A 12,448-nucleotide genomic window follows, 5' to 3' on the forward strand; every position below is an offset into this window, starting at 1 on the left:
CCTCTGTTTTGCTCACATGCAACTGAAAAATGCGCAGATCTCAGACAGAAAGAGTTTTAACAGTGTAAATTAATCTGAAGTCAATTGTTTACATAAACTGTCATGTAGTTTACAGTGTCACCGCTAGCTTGAGCACTCACACTTCTGCTGCCGGTCACGGACCCTAGACTGTAATGCAACCTCCAAGGCGTTGCTTGTCCTCCAGAAGTTTTGGATATAAGGTGACAAATATACAGCAAAAAAATGGGTTAGCTCAGTTTAAAATAAAAACATCAAAAATAATAAATGAAAATAAAAAGTTCCACAACTGTATTTGAACAAGACTGGAGAGTCTTCATTGACCCTAAGTCCATAACCTGTTGTAGCACCCTGTAGCAACAGGCCAACTTGAATTGCCTCCAATGGTAAAATTAGAACAGGCAGGCAAACGAAAGGTGGCCTATCGAGGCAGGAATTACCAGATCCTTACCCCCAGTAGCGGTCGGCAGTAGGTGTTTCTATAGGGCGGTGACGTGGGCAGGAGGAGGGGCAGGGTGGGGGGAAATAATGTATGGATTACGGAGTTTTACAGGTAAGTAAACATTTAAATACATAAAACGAATTTCGTTGCGCACACTGCATCACCAAATGTGATGCAGTGCGCGCAACGAAATTCGTTTAATGTATTTAAATGTTTACTTACCTGTAAAACTCCGTAATCCATACATTATTTCCCCCCACCCTGCCCCTCCTCCTGGCCACGTCACCGCCCTATAGAAACACCTACTACCGACCGCTACTGCTTACCCCCTTAATGCTGCAGGAGACCCCGCAGTCCACCTGCGCTCCAAACTTTCCACCCTGTGCACCCAGTCTGCTTAACCCTGACAGAATTAACCTGTTCTATACAGACCCCCATGTATTTCACGATTTGCCCAAAAATTGCGAAATCAGCACTTTTATAAAAATGCCAAGATTTTTCCAAAAGTTCCCACAAAATGTGAAAAAGAAAAATAACTGGTATTCACCCTCTCTTTACTGGCTCTGTGTTACCACTGAGCCAATAAAGGGAGGGTGAGCATCAGGCAGGCAGCATAGGTGAATCATTCATCTGTCGCATGCCTTTGAAATGCACCTCGCCCTCTCCTGAGCAATTAGCCTGCAGGTAGCCTCACACCTTTGTGTGCCCCCTGCGGACCCTGCAGGCCATTTGAAAGCGCAAGTCTGCAATTTTTTGTGGTGGGCACATATTTTGCCCACTGTAAAAATACCACAAATTTGAGGTGTTGGGTGGAAATTTTGCGCCACCCAATCTGAAAAATCCTTGGGGTTCTGTTGACAGACAGACATCGCAGGCCTTTGAATACATCGGCTACTCTTTTTTGGTCTAGTGCAGTGTTTCCCAAACTGTGGTCCGTGGACCCCCAGTGGTCCTTGACACATTCCCAGGGGGACCGCAGCCAGCAGTTTTAAAAAGCACTGCAAAGTATCTTGTATAAATAGCAGTTTTCAAAGAGCAATACAAGTGTCAAGATAACACCAGTGATTAATGTCCCTGCTGGAGAGAGATTAGAGTATTGTCCAGTGGCAACTTTGACTTATCTAATGTAGCACAGAGGGTTAATATGCCTACTTCAAAGAACGTGTACCATGCATTTAAAAAAACAGTATTTTATATGCATAGGTCAGTGGATTACTGCTTTTGTCACAGAGAAATAGAAATAGCCTGGGAATAGGGGTCACGTGGCACCCTCTCTATTACTAAGACAGTTAGCCACAGGGAATGACTTGAGAGGTGGGACCCCTCTCCCAAATATATTTATAAATACTCTGTGAAACCTGGCCCACCTCGGGAGCATAAAAATAAAGCCTGGTAGACCGAGATTGTTTTTTGTTGTTACATTTTGCAGTGGTTCAGTGGATTCTCCAGGAATTTGTGGCAAATTAAAAAATGTTTGCCCCCAGGCGGATCAAGCCTAGGTGGTCAGAGTAGTCCTACCCTGCCCCTTTCTGTTTATTTTTGGGATTTTCTGGGATTGGGCGTTATCCCAAGATGGCTGTCAAAACATTTAGGTTGAATTGTTGGCAGTCAATCATATCTCACCATCATATCTGTAGGATCCAAGGACTCTCTGTGTCCCGTGATATACAAAAAAAAAATTTTCTTTAGTAATTGCAACAAAACCGAATGTATTTACACCAAATTACAAAATGGGATTTTTTTTAAACCAGGATCTTGCTTTCTGCCACATTTGGTGAAATTCAGTTAAGCAGTGCAAGCTGTAGTTGTATCTAAATTCCCTGTGAGCAATTGTACAGGGTCCCCACTAGACAAATCACCCCAAGCCTTCCAGTAGTTGAAGTGAGTGGCAAACTAGTTTTGTTCCTACACCTCAGCTGCTAACTGGAAAGTTTTGGGGTGAACCACTCTAAATAAGTTAACACCTGGGATGGGCAAGGGCTCAGCACAAAGAGGTTATGGGGAGGGCATGCAGCCCCCACTCCCTGAGCCCTCAAAGGCCCTGGGGACCCCATCCCCTGGGACTGAAAGGGAGGCAGCCCAATCGCTGAGCCTCAAGAGGCCCAGAGGACCCCATCCCACTGGGCCAATATTTAATGATATGTGAGGAAGGCATCATGTCCCCCTCCCTGAGCCAACAAAGTCCTGGAGACTTCATAAACTGGGGCCTCCTCTATTATTGTGTCCAGGGAAGCCCACCCTGGGGCTCTGTTTCCCTGGCCCTCAAGAGCACGGGCAAGAAAAAAAATATTGTGCTCCCACCCAGCAGGAGCTGCAAAATCCTTTTGAGGGCAGGGAAACAGATTACACATGCCCAGTGAGAGAAGAGAAAAAACCTGCTCTCAAAATGTGGGAGCAATGCTGGCTACTTCTGCAACCCCCACTGAACCAGGAGCACCCACATTAGTCCCCATGAGATGCCACAAGTCCTGTAATGGTTTACAGGGGGGCAGTGTGTCCCTCTACCTATGAAAATTGAATACAGACCCAGTGATGGGGAGCCCAGGGTCTGTAAAGGATCAGGAAGGTGGACTGCTGTCCTTAAAAGTACATAGTGGAGTTCTGGACTTTTTGGTTCCATCCAGAGGTGTCAGGGATAACACCCGAAGACCCCGGAGTTCTACCTGTCTTGGTGCACAAATAAACAGAAACACGGGCTTCTCGATGGTGGCGTCAAAGACCAAAGGTTTATTACTGCAGGGACACAGAAGTCACAGAAACTACACACGGGCAGTATCTAGGAGCCTGTTCGATTTGTACAAGAAGGGTTGCTCCTTATATACTAAATATTGGCCTTCAGGCAAATTCTTTACATGTTAGTACATTCCCAAACCTTTGTGTCCTAAACAATAAATATTTGGCGTTGCACAGGAATCGTTGATAATATCTGATGTCAAACATTACGAAGAGGGGTTCCCACTATTCCATCACAATCCCATGTCAACATTTCATTCAAGAGCCGGACCGCCTCATCGTAAATTTCGTTACCTCCCCCTAATAAAGGCCCAGAAGGAAAGGAGCAGAGCCAGGTGCAGAAGATAGAAAAGCAGGATAAGAGATGTTTGTGGGTCGTAAATGGGCAAGGCTACCAGCTTCGGCCGCCTAATCATGATCAGGCCAACGAACACGAGAACCAGTATAGCAGGACTGGCCTCAGGCAGAGGAGGCAGCCTTTGTCGAGTCATGCAGCCACGGCGTGTTCTGTTCTAAGGTGCACGTGTCACTAGAGAGGTGAATCGCCGGCTAGGCCTACGTGTCCTTAATCGAAATGAAGTAATCAGAGGTCATTGCGTGTCCATTGTCTATGTGAGGGCAAGAAACACAAAATGGCTGCCATGATCTAAGATGGATGCCATGGGTAGATCAGAAATGTGTTTGTAACAGGAGTACTCTTGCTCGTAGCATAGCGAAAACACCAGGATATGCTAAATGGATCATTTGCGGTTCGCTGATACCAAAATTATGTATTTACGACAATGTTGAAAACACGGGTTCAAATCGTCATGGAACCTCAATAGGGCCCCAAGTTTTGGAGTTCATAGGATATATAAATGCTTAGGGAGGATGCCACATGTCCTCTCCTTTCAAAATAAATGTGGCCCTAGGGAAGGCCTCCTCAGGGCCTTTAAGGATTTAGGGAGCAGGGCCATGCACCTTCTCTACTTTAAAAAAAATATGCCACCATGGGATGGAGTCCCCCGGAACTGAAAATGCTAGGGGATAATGGACTCATGCCCCCTCCCCAATAAATGTTTTGGTTGTTTTTTGCCAGCAGGCGAGGTGACGGAGCTGCAGCCCCCAACAAAAAATAGGCATTTGGGTGTAACGTGTGGGCACCAGGACACCCAAAACAAATGTATTGTTCACTGCAACTCTTATTGAACCTCGAGATCCACCAGCGGCTGGACAATATCCAATCAGGATTCAAAAAGAACCACATCACGGAAACGGCACTCATTGTGGCCACCAACGAGATCCTGTGTGTGAAGAAACAAGGACCACCTGGGTAGTGATAGCTATAGACTCCTAGGGCAGGGTAAATAAGGTATGTGTGCAGAAACTTCCTAGGCAATCTGAGTAGCAGACTACAGATAATTGGACCAAGTAGAACTAGGAGTAGGCAAACAATAAAAGCAAAACATTAATAAAAATTAATCATGATTTTAATTAACATATTAAAAATCATATAAAGAACAGAATGTTCAAGTTATATGACAAACATTTACATAAAATGACACAATGTACACTCTTTGTAGATAAAAAGACACCAACATGAACCTGACAGTGTCTACAATATAAAATATAGTGACAAATTACTCGACGCGCGTTTCGGCGAAAACGCCTTCTTCAGGAGCCGCAAGTTACAATCTGTAATTACATATAAAAAAGGGTTTATTACAAACACAGCCCTGTAGAGATTCGCGTTGGTGATTTACATATACCTCAAATATATTTATCACATTTTACATTACCAGTGCATATTTATCTATACATTAAAATGTAGCCTATAACCTAGAAATAGGAGGTCCAACCCGTATTTCTTGTGTCTGGCTTGTTATATGATAGATATATATCTAGACAGGAAAATTGTGCAGTACTCACTCTACTATGTTAGAGAGAACCAATGATTGACCTTTCTATACAAGACATATTTATAGCCACAACATTGATATAGCTAGGATACCGAGAGCTACAGAGAACACATTTACTTGGGCCTCTCTATAATGAACATATCTATAACTTAGACATTGATATAACTTCGATATATACTACTAACATGAGTTAATCATAACTTGCTAGGCAAAGATCCCCAAAGATGTTATTCTCTAATGAATGACATAATGACAATATATAACATTGACATTAATTTAACATAGATATGTAATATTGACATGGTTTGTTCATGACTTACTAGACAAAAGCAACCGAGGGATGTTATCTTCAGATGAATGACACAGTAACCGTGTACCTAAGACACGAGTAAATGATGTGTAGTAAGTATATAAATAATATCAGACCAGTAATATATCACGGCAAGACAGATCAATAGATCAATGAACACAGTGATTCCATGCAAATGCAAACTCATGTGAATGTCAACTCATGTGAATGTCATCTCTTCAGGTGGAAAATACAGAGATATGAAACCTAAGGGCACTTACTAAAGCAGCAAAGTCTAAATTGACACAAGGTTTAAATTAGAAAGAACCCAATGACTACTGTCTGTAATACCTGTGTAGTTAGGAAATGGTTCCTGTGCTCGAGGTAGCTTAAAAAATGGGGTGTATGGATGAATGATAATCCTTTATTATATCGGCAAAATATCTGAAAGATAAAAGGACGTCTATAAGTTGGTGAATATGGACAGATTCGAGGAGTTAATGGAGGTGCTAGCGTCCTTATAACTAACAACGCTACTGATTCACTATTTACCTTTTAAAATGTGTTCAGGTGCCGACATGCAATCAAGAGAACATGAGGATAAGAAGTTGTGCAGCAATATTCATAAATGCATGCGTAGTCGGTAGTTCTGGAAAATAGATAAATATAAACGGAAAGGGGAAATGAGTACAATTGATATGACACGTGTCCGTGTCACAAATGAACAGTCACAGGTTCGTGTAATTACCTGAACAGACAAATAAATGTCTGTAACGAGATCCTGCCATCCTGGATCGAGTAGAAAAAAGCAGCCCTTATCCTGCTCGACCTCTCCATGGCTTTCAACACTGTCTACCAACAACTCTCATCAAAAGAGTGCATGTGATTGGCATGCAATGATTTGCGCTCAAGCTGGCCTGCTCCTTCCTTATTGGAAGAAACGCGAAGGGTCAAATTGTAAGTATGGGTGAATTTTGCGGAGCTGCGGTCCGCGAATTTGCGCGAAATCACAAAAAAAGTCAGTGAATTTGTGGATTTTCCTGCGAAATCGTGGATTTTTTTCCGATTTTTCATCTACTCAACTGGAGTACTTTCTGCTGGCTAATCAGTAAGTGTTACCTCATTGGATAAATGTATAGTGCTTTTCCTACACTGCAGCTGCGTAAAGGGCCAGAAGATTTGCCTCCAGTGACCGTGTGTGCCTGTAACTTTGCCACCACGCCAAAAGGCGCTGAGGTCCCTTGAGTGAGCTGTCCATCATAGTTGGGAAAGGGCGGGAAGACGTTTGATACTGCTAGTGTGTGGTGCGGGGCTTCTATGCGTATCAACATGCCTCTTGTGTATAAGGGTCAGAGAGCGAGCAGGGCAGCAGGTGAGGAGAAAGCAGTCTCCTGGTCACAAAAACGGGGATTGCTAATTTTTGATGGCAGATATGGGGTTAAAGCACACTTGCCCAGCCTCAACCGTGCTCACTAATGTTTTGGGCTGATTAAAACTTTACAGAATTTGAGCTTCAACTCGGGCACCTGCTTTATTTATATCTGTAAGTGCTTCCTGTTGAGGTTTTTGGCACACAGGAAGCACTTACAGAGTTAAGGCAGGTGCCCGAGTTGAAGCTATCTTTGTAACCATTTAGAATGGCACCAGCAAGCATTCTGGCAGCTTGCCGGCACCATTCTAAAATGGTTACAAAGTTAGCTTCAACTCGAGCACCTGCCTTAACTGTGCTTCCTGTGGGACAAAAGAAATTCCGCCCGCGGAGCGAATTTTGCACCCATAATTGTCACTGTTCATGACAGAGACCAAGAACGTGATCTGTGTTGCCCCCCATGGATCATTCCTCAGCTCATCCTCTTCAACATCTACATGACATCACTCACTAACATAGGGGGTCATTATGATGGCGGATTTCCCACATACTCCGGGCCGGCGGAAGCCACCACCGGCCCGGAGGATGCGGGAAATCCGCCGAGGAGGCTTGAAAGACCCACCGCCAAATTAGGATGGCTGGTGGGTCTCACAATCTGTCCTCCGCTTTTCCGCCGCGGTCGGAAGGCGACCACGGCGGAAAAGCACTAACATGGCTGGCGGTGTCTATCAGACACCGCCAGCCATGTTAGGATGTAGGGAAAGTAATGCTTTTCCGCGGCGGCTTTTCCGCCGTGGAAAAGCATACGGACATTCACTTTGGGGGCCCGTTGCGGGCCCCCTGGGTGAAGGTTGCGTGGGGGGTGCACATGGGGGTACCTATGGTACCCCCCTGCCTTTGCGTGCATGAAGCGGCAGGCACCGCGCAGTGCCTGCCGCTTTGTGCATGCAAATGCACTGCTTTCATTTTTTACATTGCGGCGGGTGCTGCTTCAAGCAGCACCTGCCGCAATGTAAAACATACAGGATGTTACCGCCAGGGTGGCGGTCACATCCTAATTTCCATGGAGGGACCGCCGCTGCCCATGCGGACGGTCCCTCCTACTCAGGGGTGGCGGACGGACGCCATCCTAATCGGCCCCTTAATCCGGTCCCAAGACATCACCAACATTTACACTGACGACACGTAATAAATTCTTTCCCTGATGGCCAACTTCACCGGACCTTCACTTTGATGGACACAGAACCAACTTCACCAACTTCAAGACCATGGCAGCAGAGTGGATGAGAACCATCTGCTTAGAGCTCAATTCTTGCATGACAGAAGTACTGGTCTTCAGAAAAAAAGACCTCCACATGGAACTCCCCCTAGTAGTCATCATAGTGTGGACCAGCACCCACCAACCATGAAGGAAATCTGGGAATCATCCTAGAAAACAAGATCAATGTGACGGCATATGTCAAGGCAGTGAGCAACCCAGACTTCCACACACATGCTACTCATGTTACAAAATACCTTCAAACGACTGCCACAGAAGTGCAGGTAGTTCATCAAGCATAAACTCATCATAAGCAGGCTCGACCACGGCAATGCACTATATCCAGGAATCTCCAAGCAAATAGACTTCAGGTCATCCAGAATGCCACCACAAGACTCATACTCAACCTCTCATGCCACACCCACCGCACACTGCATCTCAAGTAACTACACTGGTTCCCCATTCACAAGCACATCCAATTCAAACGTCTCACGCCAAAATATGAGGTATGCTGGACCAACATGCCTGAACAACTGCATACATTTTCAAAAGACTGCAAGACCCCTATGCTATGCCTCACACATTCATACACATACCCTGCATTCACAAAAGCAGACCGGGACGTTGTTCATTCTCCTGCATCACACCTAAAACATAGAACAACATCCCTCAACACATCAGGGCATCCTGCTCACTTCTTGAGTTCCACAAGAGGCTAAATACATTGCTCTTTGAATAAACTCAGTGGGGACCAATGCCTACACACCTGCTCAGGTTCCTTTATGTCCTATGGGGTGATTAGTGAACATTACAAATGATTGTAACATAACACAACACAAAACACAGCACAACATGACATAATATAGCACTGCTTCTCAAAGAAGCGCCTATAATGCCCTGTAGGGGACCTTAAAACTTTATGGGGAGCTTGGTGATTTGCCTAGAAAGATCAGGGGAACCACCAAACAATTTTCTAATGTTGTGGGCCTCCAGGGAGTGTAGCAGCCCCCAAGCAACATTAAGAAAAAAGAAAACAGTAAGTTTCCTGGGTTATTAAATCCATGAACCCAGGACAGCTTACCATGTTTTTAAAGCACTCCTAGCTGGACCTGGACATGTATGCTCGCCAAATGGAGTGCAGAGATCCCTTGTAGTGGGTATCATTCCATGGCTGCACTTGCAGCTTGAAAAATAAAAAATAAAAAACTCAAAGACATGTTAATATTTTTATGTTTGATTAAACTTTATTACTTTTTTGTGACAATCACTTTTATTAAACATTGCACTGTGTGAAATATTTAAATATACAATTCATTGTAACTATTGGTAATTTTTAATACGGGCACTGCATCTGCTTTATATATTACAACTTAATTGTCCAGTGGAGAGACAAATCCTACTGTCTTCACATTGATTAATTCATAAAACCGATTTTTAATTCTTTATTGAAGAAAAAAGATTTTACAAATATTTTTTATAAATAAAACTCGGCCCAGCTTCACAGACCAACTCATTTCATTTTCAAAAAGTCTGGCTCGACCTCTCCATGGCTTTTAACATTGTCTTCCACAGACTCTCATCAAAAGAGTGCATGTGATTGGCATGCAATGATGTGCTCTCAAGCAGACCTGCTCCGTTCTTTTAGGAAGAAACGCAAAGGGTCAAATTGTCACTGTTCATGTCAGAGACCAAGTACGTGATATGCGGTGTCCCCCAGGGATCATCCCTCAGCCCCATCCTGTTCAACATCTACATGACCCCACTCTCCACCATCATCCGGTCCCAAGACATCAACAACATCAACACTGACGACACCCGAAAAAATTCTTTCCCTGATGGGCAACTTCACCAGACCTTCACTTTGATGAACAAAGGAGCAACTTCACCAACTTCAAGACCATGGTAGCAGAGTGGATGAGAACTGTCTGCTTAGAGCTCAATTCTTGCATAACGGAAGTTCTGGTCTTCAGAAAAAAAGACCTCCACATGGAACTCCCCCTGGTAGTCATCACAAAACACAACACAACATAATATAGCACTGCTCCTCAAAGAAGTGCCTATAATGCCCTATAGGGGTCCTTAACACTTTATGGGGAGCTTGGTGATTTGCCTAGATAGAGCAGGGCCACCACCAATTTTCTAATGTTGTGGGCCTGCAGGAAATGAAGCAGCCCCCCAGCAACATTAAGAAAGAAGAAAACTGTAAGTCTCCTGGGTCAATAAATCCATGATCCCAGAACAGCTTACCATGTTTTTAAAGCACTCCTAGCTGGACCTGGACGGGTATGCTTGCCAAATGGATGCAGATATCCCTTGTAGTGGGTATCATTCCATGGCTGCACTTGCAGCTTGAAAAAAAAGACATGTAAATATTTTTATATTTGATTAAACTTTATAACTTTTTTGTGACAACCACTTTTATTAAACATTGCACTGTGTGAAATATTTAAATATACAATCCATTGTAACTATTGGTAATTTTTAACATGGATACTGCATCTGCTTTATATATTACAATTTTAATTGTCCAGTGGAGAGACAAATCTTACTATCTTCACATTGATTAATTCAGAAAACAGATTTTCAATTTTTTATTGAAGAAAAAAGATTTTACAAATATTTATTATGAAGAAAACTCAGCCCAGCTTCACAGACCAACTCATTTCATTTTCAAAAAGTCTTTACAAGACACAATAATAACTTTCATCTCACAAGAACCAAAAACCTCAACAAAAGAATGTTTAAATTAATTCAAGTTCCATAGATTAATTCTTGACAAACAATACAGGCATAGCCAACACGTGTTTCACTGCAAAACAACTGCTTCTTCAGGGCTGTAAAGTAAACATGCAATCCACAAAAGTATTACATATCATTTGTAAAAGTAACATTCATGCTCATTCTTGTATCTTGTAAATACATTTTACAAATTAAATAAAGCATACCTGAGTTTTTTATTTTAAAAAATTCACGTTTTGATGAATCAATCAATGGGAAGTATGGCTGAGATACCCGCCACCCCCTCTCAACACAATCCCCAAGGATGGGAAACCGGAAACGGTTCTGAACTTTTGGAAGGCGGGAGGGAGTGACCCTCCCGGCCGTATTTATTAAAATATGAAACAAAATTAAAACATTAAAATAACAGTTTCATATTATGTACAATTTCATTTCCACATTACGATGTTTGGCTAACCTTAACAGATCTCTAATACAAAGGTTCTCCTAGCCGAACTAACATCCTACAAAACATTTGACTTGAAATTGTACATCCTAACGTTAAGGGCCAACGGCAAGGTCGTAACCGGTGTCAGATCCCTAAACCAGAAATACCCCCCTCACTTGTGAGGGGAGCGACCGCACAGAGGCGTACCTCAAGTGCATCTACCAATTTCCCTTGGACTTGACGGGGGCCCCAATGAACTCGACGCCATTTAACGGTCGTCCGAGGACTCGTGTGAGGTGTCTAAAAGGTAGCGTAAACCCCCTCCCGAACCCCACACAACTTACCCCATCTGCCGTCGCAGATGTCCTGGCCCCGGGAAATTCCCCAGGAGGGCCCGTAGCCCCTCCTATCCAGGAAGGGGCCTTGACCACCTTTCCTTTCCTTCCGGCGGCCTATCCTTAGAAGGGACCGCCTCCCCGTTGAGGGGCCAATGGCCACCTCCCCCGAGCGCTCCCATCCGTAATGGGTGACGCCCCCCCATAGGGATCTTCCAATTACTGCTCACCGATCATGACCTTACCGCCCGACCAAAATAAATACGACAATTTACCTAAATACTAAATTACAAAACAACCAAAACTATTACAAGCATGATTACTGATCAACACTAGTGCAGAATTACTTTATTTGAAAAAACATACTGAAAATGACCATTCTTTATTGCATACTCAAAATATCCCGACAATCATCACAACCTGCAAGAAATAGAGTTACCACATCAAAACTTTATTCAAAACAACTAGCTGTCCTCAGGGGCTGGTGGGTGGGTCAAAATTGGCTCTTCGTTCCGTCTCGAGCTCACGTGCAGCGGGGAGGTGCAGCTTCAGAGCACAGGAACAAGAGGATGCTTTCTTGGCTTGTTGCTCCTTTTATCCGTCTTCGGGCGGGCGTAAACCCGCCCCCGCCTGCCTCCGAGGGCGTGGCCGGCCGCGTCAGCGTCTAGGACAACCCACTCCAGGGCGGGAAAAGGCGCGCCCCGGCTACGCCGCTTCGGGCATACCAGCCGAGACTCGCCTCCCGCCCAAGATGGCTTCCCGGGGGGATCGGGGTACTCCACCATACGTTCGGGGGGACCGAATGGTCGCCCCTTTCCATATGGCTGAGATACCCGCCACCCCCTCTCAACACAATCCCCAAGGATGGGAAACCGGAAACGGTTCTGAACTTTTGGAAGGCGGGAGGGAGTGACCCTCCCGGCCGTATTTATTAAAATAT

The sequence above is a fragment of the Lissotriton vulgaris genome, chromosome 1_1 (genome assembly GCF_964263255.1).
Source record: "Lissotriton vulgaris chromosome 1_1, aLisVul1.2, whole genome shotgun sequence".
Lineage (NCBI taxonomy): Eukaryota > Metazoa > Chordata > Amphibia > Caudata > Salamandridae > Lissotriton > Lissotriton vulgaris.